General features: G+C 39.4%; 1 long non-coding RNA gene across 3 annotated transcripts in view; it reads right to left on the reverse strand.

The window, feature by feature from the left end:
- LOC110347167 (uncharacterized) overlaps window positions 1-23674 on the reverse strand; it is a 174500-nt gene that overhangs the window by 149986 nt on the left and 840 nt on the right. Inside the window, exons 2-3 of one of the 3 annotated variants that reach the window (XR_002391597.2) lie at window positions 17811-17905; window positions 15019-15076 (exon numbers count right to left, since the gene is read on the reverse strand). This is a non-coding gene — a long non-coding RNA (uncharacterized LOC110347167). Of the gene's footprint in view, window positions 1-15018; window positions 15077-16876; window positions 17577-17810; window positions 17906-23674 lie in introns of those variants that run through there. The other 2 variants (XR_002391601.2, XR_015444147.1) reach the window with 2 other exon arrangements.

Here is a 23674-nt window from a genome sequence, read left to right on the forward strand (position 1 = left end):
TGACAGAATTGGAATATCCCCTAACAAATTAGTGAACCTAAACAATGATCATTAATTATTGCTAACATCACAGAAAGAGAAACCAACAGATTCTCCCATGCCTCTTGTGTACAGCACTATTTATGAAACATTCCTGCCAAAAAAAATCAAACCTGATTCTGAGCAAGCTTCTGTATCTAACTACCAATTTGCCAATTTACAGGAAAAACAGGAAACAAAAGATGTTAAATGACACTGGGCATGGAATTAGCAAAATCTAGACTCTGAAAAATTCTACAGGGCAAACAACCCATATTCTTCTGCAAATAAACTGGAAATTTCAAGCCAGGCATACTAGTGTACTCCTGTAATGCCAGCACTCTGGGAAGCTACAGCAGGAGAATCACTAGTTCAAGCTCAGCCTAGACAACTTAGCAACTAAGAAGACTATCTCAAAATTTTAAAAAATTGAAAAGGGCTGAGCATGTAGCTCAGTGCAAAGACCCTGGATTCAATTTCCAGTACCAACAAAAAAATTGGGAATTTTTTAAAATGTAAATATAGGAATTAAAAGAGAAATAAAAGACATTTCAACAACCTGCAATGAATAGCCTTTTTCTGAATAATCAGACTATTTAAAACTACATTTACAGGGCTGGGGATTTAGCTCAGTGGTTCCGCCACCTGCCTCACAAGCACAAGGTCGCGAGTTCGATCCCCAGTACCAAAAAAATAAAATAATAAAATATTTAGGGGGCCGGGGATTTAGCTCAGTGGTTTCGCCACCTGCTGCGCAAACGCAAGGACCCGAGTTCGATCCCCAGTACCAAAAAAATAAATAAATAAAATAAAATTTTTAAAAATAAAATAAAATTACATTTACAGAATATTTAAACATGGGTGGAACATTTCATGGTTTTAAGAAAATACTGTTTTATAGATATAATTATTATACTGTACTTATGCTTTAAAAAGAATCTTTGTGGTCCATGCATAGAATGGAATACTATTCAGCTTTTAAAAAGGGATGAGTATGTTATTTTCATGAAAATGTCACAATAAAACCCATTAATAAAAAGAATAAAAAGGGAATGAAATCCTAATACACGCTACAACATGGATGAACCTTAAAAACATTATGTTGTAAAAAAAAAAAAGCCAGACATAAAAAGGACAAATATTGTATGATTCCACCCACATGAGGTACCTAGAGTAGTCAAATTCAGAGACAAAAAGTGGCTTGGTGGATATCAGGCACAGGGGCAGGGTGAATAAGGAATTAGAGCTTGAAGTGGGTATGGAGATTTTGTTGGGGAGAAGATGGACAGTGATGAAGACCACACAACAATGTGAATGGACTTAACACCACTGGACTGTGGTGGTTAAAATGGACAATTTTATGTTACGTATATTTTACCACAATAAAAAAGAGAGTTCTTATCTTTTAGAGGTGCAGATATAGTGATGTTTGGGATTTGCTTCAAAATATTCAGGGTGAGAAAATAAAGGAGAACACTGATTTACATTCTGCTACATACTGTCAGTCAGCACACTGATGCCCTTCAGTTTGAAGTCACTCAGTTATTCCTGGCTAATCCCTCAGCAGGTCAGGTGTGCCTTTGGTAACACTGCTACCTACCCAGGATCCAGAGTGCTATGAAAATAACTATGCACACAGAGCTCTGGGCAATTCAGTTCTTTCCTCATCCCTGGAGCAGTCTCCCAGACAACTGTAGCTCTGGCTCAGTTTCTTGCTTGGTACCCTAGCTGTCTCCTGGATCAGCCTTTTTTAAAGCTCCAGCCACCTACCTAAGACCAATAAACCCTTTCTCCTTTCTGCTTCTTCCCTATGACCACAGTCTTTGTGTTCAATTTCTCCTTTAAGGAACCAGTAAAAACAACAGTAACAAGAAGAGAAAGAATAAGAAAGAGGAGGAGGAAGAAGGAAGGAAGAAGAGGAAGGAGGAGAAAGAGGAGGAGGAGAGTAGTAGTAGTGGTGGTGGTGGTGGTAGTAGTAGCAATAGTGGTAGCGGTGGCAGTAACAGTAGCAGTAGCAGCAGCAGCAGTTGGGCTTGGTGGGACACACCTGTAATCCCAGAACTCTGAGAGGCAGAGGCAGGAGGATTGCAAGTTCCAGCCCAGACTGGGCAACTTAGTGATTTAGCAAAATTCTGTCTCAAATTTTTAAAAATAAACAAAAAGTAATGGAGATGTAGCATAGTATGAAGGCCCTGATTCAATCTCCAGCACCACAAACACCAATAATAATACAGCAAATACTTACAAAGTACTTAGTATGTGCCAGGCACAATTTCAAATGCATTACATATATAAAATTTTTAATCCTCACAACATTCCTATGACTTCAGTGCCATTTTAACCCCTACTTTGTGGATGAGGAAACTGCAGCATTGGGTAGTTTACGTCACACACCCAAGCTGGCACTGCCAAGGGAGTGGTGGAAATGAGATTCAAACTCAGATACAGTGGGTTCAAGAGTTCTTGGCTTTCCTCTCATACTGGCTTATCTCTATTTTTTACAAACAGAACAGTCAAACGGGGCATGATGGCACACACCTATAATCCCAGCATTCTGGGAGGTTGAGACAGAAAGATCACAAGTTCAAACCCAGCCTGGACAATTTAGAGACTTACCAAAAATCTGTCTCCAAATTAAGAAAAAAAAATGTTTAATTGCTTGGGTGCAGCTCAGCGTGAAGGCTATGGGTTCAATCTCCAGTACTACAAAAAAAAAAAAAAAAAAGGAAGAAGAAGAACATTCATATAACTTCCTAATAAATCCAGTTTACTCTATCACTGCTAAATTCCTACTGAAAGCTCCTGTGTGCTTTACTCAAAGTTTGTGGCCCCCATGGGCAAGCAGCTCGAGGTGGAAAAGCTGCAGCCAGAGAAGCCCTGCTGCTGATAGCAGAAATGCCAGCTCCCTGAGATGGTCCTGCATCTATGCTGGGCAACCTCGGCCCGAGTGGTGAGCAACAGGGTTCGTGAACTGGCAAGGTGATCCCCACACTGTACCAAATGAAACAGGAAACACTTGACATGCCTGCTGAGGTCACTGCAGTAGTATTTGACCTGTGCTAAAAGTCTCCAATCTGAAGTGAGAAAATGCGTATTTGTATGTTGAGGGTGACACAGAAAGGATACACTGTAGTGTGACAGGTGGAAATGGTTTTCCTAAGACATTAATAGTATATAGACAGATTTCCAAGCACACCTGGGAATACATTACTGACACATTACAAGAATAAACTGATACACTTGTATTCCCATAGCAGGCACAAAAACACTACCTTTTACAATTCAAAAAAACTGCACTACAATGACATCTAAGTCTTTTAATTTTGTCTTCTGGACTAAAACTCTAGATTGTTTTGTGACTTTTGGGCATCTTTCAGTAAGTGGACAGTGTCTTTGAATAGAAATTCACCAAGATCAAGTCTCTCTTTTGTTATCATTTCAATGTCATGTGGCTTGTCATTAATATGTCAATCCTTCCTAAAGTATCTATACATATGATCTATATTTATGCATATACATAAACATATACGGATTCATCTCAACATTAAACAGTTAATTTCAAGCTAGGTGTGACGGCACACAACACTCTGGGAGGCCAAGCCAAGAAGATCACAACTTTGAGCCCAGCCTAGCAACTTAGCAAGACCCCATCTCAAAACAAAAAAAATAAAATAAACAGGGCTGGGGATGTAGTCCCTGGTTTCAATTCTCACTACCACAAAAAAGTTAATTTTTTCTAAATCTATTATATATTAATATATTTTATTATGTATTTATGTATATATAGTCTATTAAACCATTTTTTATTATCATAATGAAATGCCTAAGACAAGTACTATTTTGTTTTGGTGCTTTATTTTGTTTGGTTGCAGACAGCTTTTCTTGTGTGTGTATATGTGTGTGGTAAGTGGGAATGGAACCCAGGAACTTCACACTGGGCTGTATCCCCAGTCCTTTATTTTTTATTTTGAGACAGGGTTTTACTAAGTCACTAAGTTGCCCAGGCTGGGCTGTGTTTGACACAAAATTTCCAGTGTTGCAGGGAGAACAAGGGAAGAAACTTTGTTAGTTTCTCAGCAAGGCTTTACTTCTGCACAAGGGTGCATGGCTGAGCTAAACAAAGCTGATCAGCACACACAACAATCTGTTGGGTTTTTATTCCCTGACAAATCCACCGAACTAAGCTTCGCCCCCTCGGTGCGGGGAGTGGTCGTAAAGTCTAACCCAATTGGCTAGTTTTTAAATTGTGGTAGTTGCTGGGCAGAACAGATCCTGTGACTGAGGAATTTCTTTGTTACACACAAAATTTATGGCAGGTAGACTGGTGCATGGCGATTTGTCTGAGAAATGGTGAAACAAGCACATGTACATTTTACAAAAAATAGAGATTCACAAAAAATGGATTTATCCTAAATATCCCTTTTGACAGAAAAAGACTACTTTTCTCACAGCTGGAACTTGTGATCCTCCTGCCTCAGCCTCCCAGACTATTAGAATTATAGATGGGTGCCACCACGCCTGACTGTGTTTTGTTGGTTGAGACAGGGTCTTGTGACATGTAGCTCAGGCTGCCCTTGATCTCACAATCCTCCTGCCTCAGGCTCCCAAGTACTGGGATTACAGGTATGCACCACCATGCTTAGCATGAAGCAGATACTTTATAAAGAGAAAGAATTTATAGTCAGGTGCAGCAGCACGCACCTACAGTCCCAGCTGCTCAGGAGGCTGAAGTGAGAGCTCACTTGAGCCCAGGAGTTTCAGACCAGCCTAGACAACACAGCACCCCATTTTTAAAACCAAGCCAAACAAAAAAGAGCTGAGGAGCGAGGCATGGTGGTAGATGATTATAAACTCAGCACTCTGGGAGGATGAGTGAAAAGGACCACAAGTTCGAGTCCTGCCTGGCAACCTAGCAACTTAGTGAGACCCTGTCTCAAAAATTTGTAAAAGGGCTGGGGATGTAGATAAGTGCCCTAGGCCCTAGGTTCAACACCCAGTATCAAATTTTTTTAAAGCAGCAGAAAAAAAATCTGGAGCTGGAGCTCAGTGGTAGAGTGCTTGCCTACCACGCATGAGGCCATGGGTTCAAACCCCAGTGCCAGAACAAAACAAAACAAAAAACTCACCACATGAGAAGAAATGTCACAAAGATGAAATTTGGAATCTTTACTATAATTTCAACAAAGAATTTCAAATCTTTGCCCAATCTTTTTTAAATATACATGACACTGACAATAGTTACTAGTTATCCAAAATGAAAAAAAAAAACCTAGCCATTTACCTCAGATGTAATAAATAGAATAGGAAAAGAAAATTTATACTGATTTCATGTTATTTTAGTGTGGGAAGACCTCCTGAAACAAGATAAGTAACTCAGGAACCATAAGGGGAGACATATTTGACTACATTTTTTAAATCTTCATTTTTTATAGCACAAGGCCTATAAACAAGGTGAAATGTTGGGGAAATAGGCAAAGAATAGGAATAGAAAAGAGGAAATCTCGATAAACATAAATTATGTAAGAGGTTGCACAGCCTCATTGGTAGTCATGGAAATGCAAAATAAAACACAGGCGGTTTTTTTCCCATCAGATTTAGGGGTGAGCATTAGAAGGTAATTATAGTGAATAATGTTCAAATTTTAGAAAAACAAGTACTCTCATATACTGTTGGTAGAAATAAGTTACAAGTTTTCTGGAAATTTTATAATGTCAGAAAAAAATTTAAATGTCAAATAAAATGTCAAAATTAAAAATATGCAAGCTTCGTGACCCACAATGAGAAATCTATTCCAAAGAAATAAAAGCATCAATACTTAGGAATACTTAAATACAGGATTGCTCAGTGTGACATTTCAGTGACAAAAAAAAAAACTGGAAAGAAGTTGAATTTCTAACAATAAATGAATGCTTGAATAAACTGTAATTTGTTTATCCATGTTTATTCATATAAGCAGGCTATACAAATAACATTAGACTTATTTTAAACCATTATGGAAAAGGCCAGGTGTGGCAGCGCATGCCTGTCATCCAAGCATTCAGGAGGCTGAGGCAGGAGGATTGCCACAAGTCTGAGGCCACCCTGGGCTACACAGTGAATACAAGCCCAGCCTGAACTACATAGTGAAACCCTATCTAAAAAAAAAAAAAAAAAAAAAGAACATTAAGGAAAAAGTATACCTTTACAATGGAAAAGATTCTGCAGTCACCACCTCAAGCCAAGTTATCAAACTGCTTACTATAAAAGTGTTATATTTTATGCCTCCTGACCTTATTCAGTAGACACATGCAGAATTATCCACAAACTCATCTTGCCAAGTATAATAAAACTTAAATCTAAACAAATCTTTAGACTTACCTTCTAGTTTTCAGGAAATAGAGGAAAAAGTTAAACAATCTCCTGAGGAAACAATCAGAAAAATACAGAATGTGGGATATTCTTCAAGACAACTAAGCTTGTCGCTTCCAAAGGCCAAATTAAACAAGAAGGGGAGGTGGCCTTGTAGCTCAACACTAGAGCACTTGCCTAGCTTGCTCAAGGCCCTGGGTGCCATCTGGTGGGGGGGGGGGCGAAGGAAGAAGGGAGGAGAAAAGGAAAAGAGGTACAGATCTATTCTAAATTACAGGAGTAAACAGGCACAAAGTAGTAAGTTGCACATGTGTGAAATTTTTATTGACTTCTGCTTCTAAAAAGTGACTATCAAGGAAGTTTAGGCACAACTGAGGAAATGTCAATATAAACTGGATATAAGATATAAGCCAATTAGTTCTGGTATGTTATTGCACAGAAAGGTCACCTTGGATAACAATAATATATTGTATGCTTCAAAAAGCTAAAAGAGGGCCAGGGATTTAGCTCAGAGGTTCTGCTGCCCGCCTCGCAAGCACAAGGACCAGAGTTCAATCCCTGGTACCAAAAAAAAAAAAGCTAAAAGAAAGGATTTTGAAAGTTGTTATCATAATAAATGTTTGAGGAGATAAATATATTTAACTCCATTTAAATATTACATAATGGGGGCCGGGGATTTAGCTCAGTGGTGCTGCCACTTGCCTCACAAGCGCAAGGTCCTGAGTTCAATCTCTGGTACCACAAAAAAAATATAATAAAATAAATATTACATAATGTATACATGTATTGAAACATCACATGGTACCCCATTTAATATGTACAATTTTTATGTTTTTATGTGTCAGTTAAAAAATAAATTTCAAGGGTATGTGGGTATGGCTCAGTTTTATAAAACACCTCTATATACAAGGCCCTGAATTTCATCCCTACCACGACAAATTTAATTTTTTTTAATTTTTAGATAATTTATAAAATGATAAAATGAAGCTGGGCATGGTAGTACATACCCGTAACCCCAACACTCAAGAAGCTGAGGCGGAGGTTCATGAGTTTGAGGCCAGCTTGAGCTACATAGCAAGGCCAGCACAGTCAAGGCCAACATGGACTATATAGCAAGATACTGTCTGAAAAAAAAAAGATATGAGAAAATTGTTGATTTTGTAAGGTATGATTAACAGTCTTGTGGGTATGAATGGAAAGGTCCTTATTTTTTAAGCAATGCATGCCATAGTACTTATGAGTGACACATTATAATGTCCAATTTATGCTGTCCCAAATGATTCAGGAAAAAATAAATATTAGATTGCACTGAATCAAGTTGCCATTTTGTAAGAGTATGTATTGGCAATTTTACATGGCTTAACCTGACTAATGAGGAGGGCCAGCAAAAGCACAAATATACTAAAGTGTTAACAATGATTGAATCCAGACAAAAGTTATACTGGAGGGCCAGGGATTTAACTCAGTGGTTCCGGCACCTGCCTTGCAAGCACAAGGCCTTATCCTGAGTTTGATCCCCAGTACCAAAAAAAAAAAGTTATACTGGAATTCATCTTACTATTTCAACTTTTCACAATAAAAATTGAAGGAAAAAAAACAAATCTATTGGCCTAGATATGTGATGTATCATTTAGTCTTTTTCCTTTTGTTGTATTTTTAGGGGGAGGTTGTTTTGTTTTGGAGGCAGGGTCTCAAAAACTGTGTAACCCAGGCTGGCCTCAAACCTGCAACAATCCTACTGCCTCAGCCTCCTGAGTGCTGGAACTACATGCATGCACCACCATGCCCAGCTTTCATTTAGGTTTTTTAAAAACTGCTGAGAAACATGTATAGAACAGACCCATAAAAGGAGGAGAGGGGAATAGAGGTACAACCTATATATTTATATGTCCAACCATATAGAAAAGTATTAGCTGTGAATTAAGCTATTAGCATTGAGTATGACATGAACAGAAAGAGTAGGGAAAAGGTTAATAATATTTTTTTTGCGGGGGGTACTGGGGATCGAACTCGGGTCCTTGCACTTGTGCAGCAGGCGGCAAAACCACTGAGCTAAATCCCCGGCCCCAATAATATTTCTTTTTGTATCTCTAAAGCACTTCACTTGTCAAAAGTAAGAATACTTTATGGGTGTAGTGGTGCCTTTCTGTAATCGCAACACTCCGGGAGGTTGAGACAAAAGGATCACAGATTCGAGCCCAGCCTGGGAAACTTAGCAAGGCTCTATCTCAAAAAATAAAAAGGGCTAGAGATGTAGTTCAGCAAAAAAGCTCTGGGTTCAATCCCCAGTACCTCAAAACAAAACAAAAGTTTTACTCACGTAATTTTTAAAAATCTTTTTAAAAATACACATGCACATATACATACAACATTACACATAATCTCCTAGAATTTGGGGTATAGATTGTTTTTCAAAAAGAGGCATACAAAATTCCCCAAAGAGGGCTGGGGATTTAGCTCAGTGGTTCTGGCGCCTGCCTTGCAAGCGCAAGGTCCTCAGTTCGATCCCCAGTACCAAAAAAAAAAAAATTCCTCAAAGAATTTTTAACCTTGTTATCATTTGCACTAGGGACTGGTATCTATACTGTTGCCAAACCCTCTAGCTTTATTTACCTGTTTTTTGTAAATGAAGTTTTACTTCAACACAGCCACACCCATTCATTCACTTAAGTACTGTTTGTGGTCAATTTCATAAAGCAATGGTGAGGCAGATTAGAGTGCATCAAACTGCCTGAGCAAGTGGGCATGACCTGTCAATCATGGAGATACAGGAAATACACAGAGAAACAGTTCCCAAAGCCCTGCACCTGTGACTAGTCAGATTACTAACTTCAATTCTTCCTGTGAGAACTCAACCAGTTTTTTGGCCTTTTTTTTTTTTTGGTACCAGGGATGGAACTCGGGACCTCGTGCTTGTGAGGCAGGCAGCGCAACCACTGAGCTAAATCCCCGGCCCTCAAGCAAGTTTTTGATAGGCTGGCCTAGACCTGACATCAACCTGAGGAGTGGGAGATACAAAAGATGGCCGCCATTAACCTAGAGGCCACTATGCCCTCTCTTTCGTAGTGGTTTGCTCTCACCCTGCAGAGTGTACTTTTCCTACTTTTTTTTTCTCGAACTTGGGACCTTGCACTTGCTAGGCAGGCGGTGGAACCACTGAGCTAAATCCCCGGCCCCTTCTTTTCCTAGTTTTAATTGGCCCACATTCAATCTGCAGACCCTGTTTCTTTTACTATCTTTAATAAATGCAGAACCTCACTACCTTTTCCACTTGTCTTGACCAATTCTTTGTTCAGGACAGAAAGAACCTAGTAAGTATCTATTAAGGAGTCCTCAGCACCCCAGAACCCAATAACAGTGGCAGAGTTGAGTAGCTGTGAGAGACTGTGTGGCCCTCAAAACAAAGCATTTATTGTCCAGCCTTGTCCTTTACAAAAAACATTTTCTGATCCCTAATTTTTTTTTGTACTGGGAATCAAACTCAGGACCTTGCACTTGTGAGGCAGGCGGCAGCACCACTGAGCTAAATCCCCTGCCCTTTGATCCCTAATTTAAAAGGTCACCTTAGTAGATGATCTGAATCACCTGGACAGTCTGGCTTATTAGAGAAGGCTGTTATCCAATTTTAGAGTTCTGGTTTTCAGACAGATTTATAATCACTTCAGCCAGAGTAGGATGGCTTGTATTGCTGTGACCTAGTGGCGGGAAAAGGAAGGTTTAAGAAGTAGTTCCAGAAAAATGACATCATCCTTTACTTTAAATTTCTGTTAATTTAAATATTGTGAGTTAGACATTTGCTAGTATTTCCTATATGTTGATTTGGCTTTATGTCTTACTTTTCTCTTGTTGCTGAGACAAAATACCTGACACTCAAAGTTAAAGGGGGAAAGATTTGGCTTACACTTCATAGAGGTTTCAATCCATAATCAGCTGGCTCCAAGGCAGGATGGCAGAGGGACAACAGTTCATGGAGGTAGAAGACAGCAAAAGCAACAAGAGGCCTTAACAGTGTCTTTCTGCCCCTTTTATCCCATCCAGACTACTGGGATTAGGGTGGTGCCAAACCAATCACTCATCTTAGTGGTTTAGTAACCACATGCCCTTAACCCCAGCATCACACATTCCAGATTCAACTACCTCTGAAAAAGACTACATGAGCCTTTAGGAGGACATCTAAACACAAGCCATAACACTTTATACTTGTATAAGAGCCATAAGCAGGAGTTATAACTGATCTTTTGTTAGCATATAATAAAAATAATTTGAATTAACATTAAAGTCAGGGCCGGGGATTTAGCTCAGTGGTTCCAGCGCCTGCCTCACAAGTGCAAGGACCCGAGTTCGATCCCCGGTACCAAAAAAAAAAATTAAAGTGCAAAAAATATATTTTTCAAAGAATCTGAATAAGCCAGGCATAGTGGCACACACATGTTATCCCAGCACTTTGGGAAGCTGAACCAAGAGGATCACAAGTTCAAGCACAGCCTGGGGAATTTAGCAAGACCCTGTCTCAAAAAATAAAAAAGGGCTGGAGAGGTAGCTCAGTGCGAAGGCCTTCAGTATCTCCCCAGTTCCACACAATGAAAGTCTCAATGTGTATTTTAAATCATCCATAATAAAAGGTATGGATTAAAGGATATGTAGTTTACTCAATTTTAAGAAACATTCGCTTTTAGTACTGAGGAAGTCAACAAAATCGAAGTTAAAAAAAACTGTAGGTCTAACTAGGTAGGCTTACGTATTGACTCAAAGTTGCCATATTTGTTACATATTTAAATAAAGTACTATAGTCTATAAAAGAATATCCTTTTTTTTTTTTTGGTACCGGGGTTTGAACTCGGGACCTTGTGCTTGCAAGGCAGGCGGCAGAACCACTGAGCTAAATCCCTGGCCCTCCTTTTTTCATTTTGTTTTGTTTTTTGTTATTTTGGTTTTGGTTTGGTTTGGTTTGGTTTGGTTTGGGGCAGTACTGGAGATTCAGTCTAGGGCCTCGTGCATGCTGGACAAGCACTCTACCACTGAGCTACATCCCCAGCCCCTAGCCTCTGCTTTGCATTTGGGACAGGGTCTCACTAAATTGCCCACACTAAACTCAGCTTCCTGAGTATCTGGGATTACAAGTGTGCACCAGATAGAATTTCCTTCTTTGAATTTCTTTTTCTCTAATAGAAAGTCAAAATTTCCTAAAGGATTACCCCATCTTCTTTCATTCAGCAAGAGGTCTATCCTAAAACATGTCCAAACTCCTAACCATATTTAAATTTATTGCCAAGAAACAAATTCCTTTTACTTTCACACACAATCCAAACACTCAGGTGATTTCCTAAGCTTGATAACAACACAAACAAATACTTGCAGCTTCTGATGGAAATGTTTTAAAGCTGACTTTTTCTCAAAACAAACAAAAAAGCAAGATACTGTATTCTAAAGATCTTCACATTTGAGCACATTTCAAGCACTTCTGAAACAACCGATGGCAAAAATTAACTTCCAAAACAACCTTGTAACAAATATATCCTGTAAAATGCAGCTGGCTTTCATTGGCTCTGCCTTTCAGCACACTTCTCATCCTGAAGAGTGAAAATGATATGAAAGCAAGATGTATGCCTGCAAGGAATATGATGCAATAATCATGTGTCTACAATTCCATTATGGTCTAATTAATCTTAATTACACATTAAATTCTGCCTGAATTAAGAGACTCACATAGCTTGAATCTTGTGTTGCCTATAATGTTACCGTGTTATTTTGAGAAATGTAAAATGATAAACCTTCTAAAGCAAGATGGTAACTTTGAGGACCCTGTTCTTAGGGTTCATACAGCTTAACTGTGGTCAGCCCAGTCTGGTTTTGCCATTTGCTGAGGGCCAGGTGAAAGCATTTTGTGTTCCTCCCTCCCATTCCCAGGCTCAGAGGCAGTTAGCGCTTGGGAAAGAAGTGCTGATTACACATCGAGTCACTTGACAGAAGGGGGCGTCACCCAAACCTCTCCTTGTGTTTATATTTCTCTACATTGTTCTCAAGGCTGACTAGAGACTTGGCATTTACCTCCTTTTCCATGCACCATTGTGAGAATTTCCTGGGTTCTCTTTCAATCTTCCCTCTCTTGCCTACACAGGCACTCATTAACCTTTTTGGAGCTTCTCCAGGCATACCCAGCAACACCTACAAGAGCAAAGGATCTTCCTAGAAGGCAGAAAGCTACACCCACAGCAGCACCTTTATTATAGTACAATACAGACACAGCCTGTATTATCTGTGAGGCCCATCTCATGAGATCCTTTTTCCATTTGTACCTACTGAGCTATGGTGCAAATGAGAAGTTTTGGTTTTTTGTTTTTGAGACAGGGTCTCATGATATATTCCAAGCTGGTCTTGAACTATGTAGCCCAGGCTAGCCTCAAACTTGCAGAGATCCTCTTGCTTAAGGCATGTACCAACACACCTGGCCTAAATGAGGTTTTTTGGTTTTGCTTTGTTTTTTTTCTTTTTGGTTTTATTAAATATCCACAGAATTGGGAATTCCAATGTCCTACACTTTGCTGAGGGAAAAGAAAATGCCTAGAACTATTAGAAAACCTTGACCTCAAAAATACAAGGAAACTAAGTAATAGCTTATGTATCTTAGCTGGGCATATTTTGAACCTAAGGACAAACTCTGCTTCTTTTTGGAACAAAAAAAATGTTTGCTAAGACCACTGCACCTAAAGCTAGCATCTACCAAAGGAGCTGTGCTCTGTATTATACTGAAAACTGTCAGCTGAGGAATTGGACCAACAGTAAGAAGTGATATGTGGAGTAAGAAGTGATAAGAAGTGATAAGAAGTGAGTAAGAAGTCCTTTGTGGAGGGAGGAAGACGTTGAATACCTGCAGGCTCCATATGGAACCTTTAACCACGCCATAAAGCCCAGGAGCACATTTGTATCCATTCTAGAGGATATGGTGAAGTAGAACATCTGCTCTCAGCAGGGACCCTCAATACCCAGAGAAATCTATGCACTTAGCGTCACCTTGATTTGTTTACTCTCCAGGGAGGCTACTGAATCATAAAGCATCCCTTTACACGAGATATACCATATTCATAGACTGGCACACTCAATACTCTGGCTACTGGAGTCCTGTTAATGTACTACTTCTTCATCTGGGTCCAGGTTATATCAGAGTGCTGACTTTGTGAAAAGTTAATCAGTTGTTTGTATATTACATTCTGACTAAAGTTTACTTTCAGCACATAGTTGCTTTTAGCATACCTATAATCCCAACACTCAGGAAGCTGAGACAGAAAGATCATGAGATCAAATAACATTTTTCAAAGATTAAACTGCTATTTTTTTAAAGTAGAAAAAAAAAGAATGTTTAAAATTTGGATGAACTCAGCCAGGCATGGTGGCACACACCTGTTATCCCACCACTTTGGAGGCTGAGGCAAGAGAATGGCCACGAGTTTGAGGCTAGCTTGGGCTCTGTAGTGAGTTCAAGGCCAGCATGGACTACACAGCATGACCCTGTCTCAAAAAATCAAAAACCAACCAACAAAAAATTTGGATGAACTCAATGGTAGTTTTGTTACTGGGGTCTGAGATGCTCTGCTCTTCCCAGGGGTCCTTTCCACATTCTTGCCCTGAACAAAAAATTGGACAAGAAATGCACAAAAGGTAGCAAGGTTTTTACATTAAAGGTAGGAAAAGAAGTATGCTCTGCAAAGTGAGAACAGGCAACTGGAGAGAAAGAGCACACTAGCCATGATGGCTTTCTTTTTTATCCCCTAGTCTCCAAGCTAATGTCAGGTCTAGGCTATCTTATCAAAAACCTGCTTGAGTTCCTACCAGAAGAACTCAAGACAGCATTTTCTGATTGGTCCCAGGTACAGGGCTTGCACACATGTCTCCTGAATCTCCATGACTGACAGGTCACATTCACTTGCCCAGCTGACTGGCTATGCCCTAATCTCTTGCCTCAGTTTGATTCTTAGTTTCTACCTTGTACATTTTTTATTTAGACACGTTTTGTATCTAGATACTATCTGTTTTTCTCCACTCTTGCAAAAACCTGGGTCCTTTTCTGAGGTTAATTATTTTCCCATTTCTTTTTCTACTCATATGCATTTAGGTACTGAAAAGCTATTGATTAACAGGTCTTTTTTTATCCTGCAATTAAATCTAGTATCCTAGGATCCTTTGCTCCAGCCACTGTATCAAGATGGTTCTTTGTACACAGAAAACCACTACAACAATTTCACTAACAGAAAGATATAACTTAATAACTGTTGAAAAGCCTCACTCCAAATGTTTCCTCTTTGTGTAATGAAAAACTCTCCCCACTCTCACCGGCAACATATAGTTCTTCCTAAAGGTCTAAGGTGCTGGACCTGTTAAATTTTCTGTGGTGAAGTCTCTTATCTTTAGCTGAATATCTTCATATATAACAATTAGGTTTTGCAAGGCACCTTGTAAGCAAGTTATGATCATTTATTGCATAGCTCTGTTTAGAAATCTGTAACTCAAGATTTACTGAAGTCAATAAATAGTGGAAAAAAGGGTATTCTGGCATGAAGACTGTTTATATGTTATACTAGATTTGTGCTCATTTTCCATTAAATTTATTGAAGGGACCTGGAAATTTGATTGTTTTCTGATTCTGAAATTCTACTCACCTAGAGAAACATCCCCAAACAGCAAGATGCATGGCTCTAACATATCATATGTGCATCTGCAAAATGAGGGGCACAGACAATGGCAATACAAAGATATATTAAAAAATACATAATGTAACTTGTCTTAATATACTTTTCTGAGTCTAAAAATATGCCAGACCAAAAGAAACATATTTACATAAAAAGCAGACAAGGTCAAATAACAAAGAAAGCCCTTAATTAGTTGTAATCAACTTTAATTTGCATACCGTATATAATTCCTAAATGATTGTTAATAATAACTTTATATAATGGACTTCCAATTTTCATGAAAATGGCACATTTTGATAAGCAGACACAAAACCCTAGTACTAATAAGGTTTAATTTGCATACATTAGACTGATTATCCAAACAAAAGGATTACTGTATTACTTCTCCATACCTTTATGTCCTTATTATGCACATTTATTAACTTCACAAAAGCTAGCTGTTAGTGACAAACAATAGCCATGGTTGAAAGAGAAATCTACGGAATGAATAAGGTACATTTTGATGCTAAGGAGCAAAGTTTATGCATCATAAATGCCAAATTTAACTGTTTGTTAGCTGAAAGGGCTAGGTAGGATTCCACAGTGGTTCATCCTTTGAATAAAGCAGCTTGTTTTTGTGACCTAAAAAAAACATGCCCTAAACACATTTCATCCTTTAAATTTCACAATGAATTTAGCTCAAGCTAGGAAGCCCTCGACACTGTAGTATCCTGAGAATTCATGAACAGCCACAGAATTAAGCTTTAAACATGTAGTTCTAGTGTGCAGCGTTAATATATTTCAACAAGCTTAGTTTTCAGCCGAGTAAATAATAATATAGGTGGCATTAGTATTGATATCAGTTCCTAATGGTATCATTTATACCCTGCAATTAAAGTTTAAGCACTAAATAAAGCATTATTAGGAGATCTGAGTTGGCTTTTCTTATATGTGAACACAAATGAAGCTCGCAAGTGTTTGGATAAGAGCCAGAAAACTTGAAATTTAACCATAAGCTACTTCCGGGGTTTTGCTCCGTGTTTTTGCTGTTTGGCAAGATACAGAATTAGAACACCAGGAAATGATTTCCAAAGTAGGCAGGAGGAAATGGAAGCCCCAGGAACTGAACTAAATCACACCATAGTTAAGTCTGACCCATCCACACATAATATCAAATATAAGAGCCTTTTGGTAGGAATTTACATGTCTGAATAGCCAGTAAGATTCTTACAAGTATGTGCTGAATGTTCTGTATGCAAAATAAAAGACAAAAATATCTTTGCTGAAAGACAAATGGCTTTAAAACTTCCCGTGTTTCTTATGAACGGTTGCTCCCTGCCCAGAGCTCCAAACACGAGCAAGGACTGGATTAGGAAGGAGCTGCACTTACACTGGCAATCTGGTACTTAACAAGATGCCCCAATTTTCCCACTTGCATTTCCAGATCCTAGAATTCAAAGCTCACTTGCCTGGACACTGTACAAGAAATGCTGGCTCCAAGATGCCCCGCCCCCAGATGTGGTTTCCCGAGTTAAGTTCCTCCTTTGGATTTGATCAAGTGCTTTAGGAGCTGCCCTGAACTGCTACAGGTTTCTGACATAAAACATCTTTAAAGCAACGTAACATTGGAAGGGTAATGGAAAGTTACGCTTGCCAGACTCAGTGGCATGGTCTATAGTTTCAGCACTCAAGAGACTGAGGCAGGAAGATCGCTTGAGCCCAGCAGTTTGAGACTAACCTGGGCAGCATAATCAAACCCCATCTCCATCCCATCTAGAAAAAAAAAAATGGGAAGGAGAGAAAGAAAAAAGAAAAGAAGAAAATGCTTTCATAACTTTATGCTCATTTTTTATTAAACTTATTGAAGGAACCTCGAGATTTGAGCAAAGGAGTTTCAAAGAATTTTGTTTTGCATGCTATGAACTTGGGCCCTTAAAATCAATTTCAAATTGGACAAGCAGTAATAGACTTCCACCATTCAGCATAAGAATCACCATCCAGGACACATGAAGTAACAAAATGCTACAGGTTTGAATAGAACCATTATCATGACCCCAAATTAAGGTAGTTTGAATAAATTTCTAAATACCACAATGAAGGAAGAATTCATTATTTTCACTGTTCAGTTACTAAATAGACACAAAACGGTGATAGTGACTATTATTTTGCTGACCCCATCATCAATATCTAAATGTGCCCAAAATATTTCCATTGACTTCAGCAGGGTTGCCTGTACACAGGAGAATACAGCATCTTGGTCCAGAAAACAAATGCTACACTAACACAATTTATTTAAAGATAATATTAAGACAGCAACTTTCAACACACTCAAGAACTTAGTGTGTTAATAGTTTTATTATGTCAATTACCTCTCTAGACATGAAAAATCTTTTCAATGGGAAAGCCATGGCCCTCCTGGGGTAAGGGCACTATCCCTTTCAGCCAGGAGCTGAGCAGCACTGAAGATGGATACATTTCCTTTCCCAAGCAGCTGTTCTTTTCCTAGCTCCACTCAAGCCCATGGAGTGGGAGGCTGCGCTTCTGACCCTGCACAAAATGTAATACAACACAAGACGTGAAGGAATAACTTCCATTAGCATTTCCTATGCTCAACCTGCTGGCACACACTCCCAAAGGCAGAAATTCACACTCCGATTCCCTTTCTCCCTGTTCTCGATGCATTGTGGAAAAGAAATAAAGATCTCTTTGCCAATCCAGACATGCTGCTTTTTGTGTGCATGTCAGATTATGCAGAGAACAAAGGCCAGCTTGCCTACTTACCCGATTACTCAGAAATGTCCATCTGTACCAATGTCTTTTAACAGTGCCTCACGTTCCAGTAAGACTTCTAGCAAAGGTATGAGACCCACCTCAAACTTGAGAAGATAAAAAACACAAAATGAAAACATGTAAATTACCGTCCTGTTAATCTCACCTACCATTCCCCAAATCATTCTGGCCTAAAGGGGCCAGCTAGATCTTATAGCTAAGCTCCAGATGAGTCATTTGAAACATTTAAATTCTGTGCATACCATTGAATCTCATCTACTTGCATGAGAATATAAATGCACTGTACATTAGTTTGCTAGGATACGACCCTACTGAACCTACCTCTTTTGTGTACTAATTCCACTAGTTAATATTTTCATTTCTTTTCAGTGAAGACTTATCTGGTCTTCTTTTTACCCTCATAGTCTTCTTCTCTAAGAGTTCAAGCCCAAATTACCTAAGATTAAAAAGGCTACACCAAAGCAAATCCTTCTGAATTTCTAAATGCCCTTTAGAACAAAGAAACTGGAGACAGTAAATTCTGTATTTATTATTTTCTCTCACTTAGCCTAAGACTCCTATTTGTGAAACTGAGGTGTCATTATTATAGTATATGTAGGCGAATGAGATTTCAGGGGAAAATCACTTTTGCATACAAAGATCTTCTGTCACCACTCGATCTGACAGTGCAATTGTGTACCTCTCTCAAGAATGATTGTGTGACCCACTTTAGCCAGGACAGTTCTGGGTTTTTCCTGTTTCCCTGGAGCACTTTTAAAAGTCCTCCTTTTCACACTCCAGAGTGCTCTGGTTTGGGTAAGTTCTATAGTTCACTGGAGCTGTTCCACGTTATTACCATAAGTAAGCAAGTATCGGGAAACATAATTTAGGGATGCCCAGGTTGAGTTCTTGAAATTCTGGAACATTAAACTTCATATTGCTATGCTATACTGATACTTCATATCAACTTGTCATATTTATATTGTAAGATTTTTTTTTTGCAGGGATGAGGATCAAACCTAGGTGCTCGCACATGCGAGGCAAGAGCTCTGCCACTGAGTTATTTCCCAGCTCTCTTTATTTGAGATGGGGGTCTCACTGGGCTGCCCAGGCTGGCCTCCAACTCTTGACTTAGGTATAATCTTGCCTGGCCCCCTCACTGGAATTTTCAGTCTCTGCTCTACATACCTACCATGGACTCATGGACCATTGCTCTGCACACTAAAAACTGCTGAACATTTGCTTGGTCTTTTTTTTTTAATTTAGTTTAATTTTTATTTTCATTTTATTTTTTGTTTATTTGCATTTTGCTTTTTGAGACAGGCTCTCACTATGTAGTTCAGGGTGGCCTTGAACTCTATGTAGGGCTCAAACTCACAGCAATCCTGCTTCAGCCTCCTGAATGCTGGGATTACAGGCATGCACCATGCCTAGCTTCATTTTATGTTGAGACAGTCTTTTTTTTTTCTTAAATTCTTTTATTGGTACATCTTAGGTAAATAATACATTTACATTTATCACTGGGTGCTTGTACCTGTACATGATGTATCTTAGTTCGTTTTTCCCATTACCTATGCACCCTTCACCCCCTCTACCCTTCCCTATTTACACAGACTTTGTTCTCATTTGTTTCTTTTCTCATAATTTTTCCTTTCCCTTCTTTCCTTTCCCCTTCCCCTCCCACCACCGCTACCCGTTTGGACCTTTTCTTCCTATTTCAAATTATCAATTATTTGTTTTAATCATTTTAATTCTTATTTACTTTCAGTTTCTCACACTAGAGAAACTATTCGGTATTTACACGTGTGTCCTATTTATTTCACTTAAGAGTATGGCCTCAATATGAATCCATTTAGCTATAAGTGTCTCTAGTGTCTCATTCTTTATGGTGGAGTAGTACTCCATTTTATTAAAAAACCACATATTCGGCCAGGGATTTAGCTCAGTGGTTCTGCCGCCTGCCTCAAAAGCACAAGGTCCCGACTTCGATCCTCAGCACCAAAAAAAAAAAAAAAAAAAAAAATCACATCTTCTTTATCCAGTTTCCAGTTGATGGGCACTTGGCCTGTTTCCAAGCTTTAGCTATTACAAACTGTGCCGCTATAAACATGGGTGTACATATATCGCTGTAGCATGATTCTTTTAATTCTTTGGGGAAGATCCCCAGCAGGGGAATAGCTGGGTGAAATGGGACCTCTAGTCTTAGTACTTTGAGGTATCTCCATACTGATTTCCATAGTGGTTGCACCAGTCTGTACTCCCACCAACAATGGTGAAGGGTTCCTTTCTCCCCACACCCCCGCCAGCATTTGTTATTGGTTGATTTCTTGATAGCAGCCATTCTTTCTGGGGTGAGGTGGAATCTCAGTGTTGCTTTCATCTGCATTTCTCAAATGATCAGTGATGTTGAATATTTTTTCATATATTTATTTGCTTTTAATTCTTTGAGGAATATCTGTTCGTTTCAGATGCCCATTTTTGAACTGGGTTTTTTAATTTGGGGGATCTGATTTTTTTCAGTTATTTATATATTCCAGATAGTAGTCCTTTGTCTAAGGTACAGCTGCTAAAAATTTTTACATTGTAGGTTGAGACAGTCTTTTTTTTAATTAATTTCATTGGTACATTTTATTGGTACATTTTAGGTATACAATTCATTTACATTTATCATTGGGTGTTGTACCTGTACATGATATATCTTGGTTCTTATTTTCTTCCCCATTACCTGTGCACCCTTCACCCCCTCCGCCCTTACCTATTTACATAGATTTCATTTCCATTTTTTTTTCTTTTCTCATAGTTTTTCCTTTCCCTCTTTTCCTTTCCCCTTCCCCTCCCTTCACTCCTTCATCTTTGGACCTTTTTTCCTATTTCAAATTATCAATTATTCATTTTGAGACAGAGTCTTGATATGATGCCTAGGCTGGTCTTGAACTCCTAGACTCCGTTGATCCTCCCACTGTAACTTCTCAAGTTCTGGAACTACAGGCACATGGAACCATGTCTGGTTTTACTTTTAATATGTAATAACTGTCCATATTAATGAGGCATAGTGTGCCATTGCAATATGTGCACCCAGAGTACACTGACCAAATCAGAGTAATTAGCTTCTCCCTCTCCTATAATTTTTTTTAGGTTTGGAGCCTTCAAGCTCGTCTCTTCCAGATCTTCATAGAATATATAATAGGTTACTGTGAACTATAGTCATTGAACTTTGGGTGCTTTGGAACACCACAACTTATTCCTTCCATCTATGTTTTGGTACCTATTATCCAACATCCCATTATCCCCCTTCCTCTCAATCCTGACATTTTCTGAAGTCTAAACTCATGCACCTATTGCATTCCCTCTTAGGTCCAGACCACATACCACATATCCTGTATGTTTGTGCTAGTCAGCGTTCCATCACTGTAACAAAATACCTGAGCTCATCAACTTTACAAGAAGAAAGGTTTATTTGGGTTCATGGTTTCAGAGGTTTGGTCCATGAGCAGCTGGCCCCATTGCTTTTGGGCCCATGCTGATGCAGCACATCATGGTGGGTGCACATGGTAGAAAAAAGCTGCTCACCTCCTAATAGCTTGGAACCCAAAGAGAGAGGAAGAGACTGGCATCCCATGGTCCCTTTGAGGACACATGACCAATGACATAAAACCTTCCAAGCCCCAACTCTTAAAGGTTTCTCTCGCCTCCCAATTTCACCAAGCTGAGAATCAAGTCTTTAACACACAGGCCCTTGGGGGACATTCCAGACTCAAACTATAGTAACATCCTCTGATGTGTAGGGCTGTGTATTCAGCTACCACCCAACATCTCCAAGTAAATGATGAAAACAAGGGCATCTCTAATACTGCTCTTTCTCCCAAATCTGACCACCAGTGTGGCTCATTGCTAAAACAACACAACAATTTTAAGCTAAATAATTGCAAATCATATCAGATACCTCCTTATTCTTCAACCCCTACATCCAATCATCACTAAGTTCTGTTGATTGACCTCCAATACATCTTTCCAATGCTTTCATTTTCACTTACCCATGGTGGACCATCCCACCATCATTTCTATCCTAGACTATACAGTAGCTTCCTAACTGGTCTTCCCACATGCATACTTGCATACTTCCAATCCATTCCTTAGCTTACAATTCTCCAATAGCTTCCCATTATTTTGCACCCTTAATGAATGAGGTTCTCCAAGCCCTTCATGATGCAACCCTCTAAATTCATTTTCCACCATCTTCCCTGGATCTTCTCTACAGCCTCACTGGATTTCTCTCAGTTCTGTGAAGATGCAGCATTCTTTCCTGATCCAAGGCCCTCAGACAAACTCCTCTCTACTGAATACTTAGCCACCTCTCCTCATTTGACCAACTTAGTCCTTCCCAAACTATCACAGCCTTTTGGCCAGCATAGAAAATAAGTACAATGCTTGTAGCACATGCTAGGAGAATTCATGAGACCATCCACTTTTTAGTTCTGCCCCAGCCTCTAAGCCTGGCTACCCTTGAAAACCAAAGAGAACAGTTTCTCAGCTGACTTACAACTTACTTCCCACCACTGTGGCCCAGCACACTTGTTTGGAGATATGGCCCAGAATAGTGGTTCTCAAAGTGTGGTCCCTGAAGGGCAGCATCAGTAACATTTGGAATGGGTTAGCAATAGAAATCACCACCCCCACCCCAGGCTAGTGACTTAGCAACTCTGGGATGGGGCCCAGCCATGGGTGCTCTAGAAGTACTCCAGATGATTCTGATGCACACTCAAGTATAAGAATTACTAGTCTCGATAACAGTGCAGATAACTCCTGCTCATCTCTCAGGTCTATCACTTCCTCAATGAAGTCTTCTCTAACCCCCACAATAAATTAGATCCCCTGCTATTTATGCTCCAAGAACAAAATACTTCAAAATCTATGCCCCAAGTACTATCCATTAAATATTTATGCTGCCATCTGCTTCATGTCTCCACCGCACAGTGTAATTTCTACAAAGGTAAAGACCAATTTTGACTTATTTGATTCACAGTACATGAAAAAAATGAAGGGGCTAGGGAAAAGACTTTAACAAGAAAAAGGAAATAGTCTTTCCTTTAGACAAGCCCTTGAGGCTATTGAAACATCCAGCTGGATATGCTCTCTGCCTAGACAGTAGCCTAGGTCCAAGATCTTTTTTTTTTGGTACCGGAGATCAAACTCGGGTCCTTCTGCTTGCGCAGCAGGCGGCAAAACCACTGAGCTAAATCCCTGGCCCACCAAGATCTTATTTTAGGTTTAGTGCACAGAAAGTATAGCTCCAAGGAGAGACTCACCAAAGTTGAAGTCAACAACAAAGACCAGAGGCTCAGGTTCGGCAGTGTGAGGCCGATCCTCCAAACCACATCCAACCACAAGGCTCCTAAAGTCTAAAAATGGGTTTCAGAAAACTCACCTGGTCCTAAATGCCCAGTTGTTTGGTTACAGTAACACCACCAGCTGGATATGGTGGTGGTGCACACCAGTAATCCCAGCACTCTGGGAGACTGAGGTAGGAGGATCCCAAGTTCAAGCCCAGCTTGGGCAATTTAGTGAGAACCAGTCTCAAAATTAAACACTTTAAAAAAAAAAATTGAAAAGGAATGGGGGTGTAGCTCAGTGCAAAGGTCCTGAGTTTAATATCCAGGGAAAAAAGTAAAGAAAGAAAAGAAAATTAATGAAAAGATGTTGCCAGGCCTTGGGGTGGTGTCCTTCTAATACAGTTAAAAACAAAAAGGTTGGAGGAGCCACTACCTTTCCTTCGTTCGACTACGGGCAAAACACCACCCTAATGATTATCGGCATTTAAGCTTAGGACGTCGCAATGCCCTAAGCAGCAGATCATCGACACCAGTGAGATAGATAGG

The sequence above is a fragment of the Heterocephalus glaber genome, unplaced genomic scaffold (genome assembly GCF_053883595.1).
Source record: "Heterocephalus glaber isolate CG9 unplaced genomic scaffold, H.glaber_assembly_v1.0 deba00001594, whole genome shotgun sequence".
Classification (NCBI taxonomy): domain Eukaryota; kingdom Metazoa; phylum Chordata; class Mammalia; order Rodentia; family Bathyergidae; genus Heterocephalus; species Heterocephalus glaber.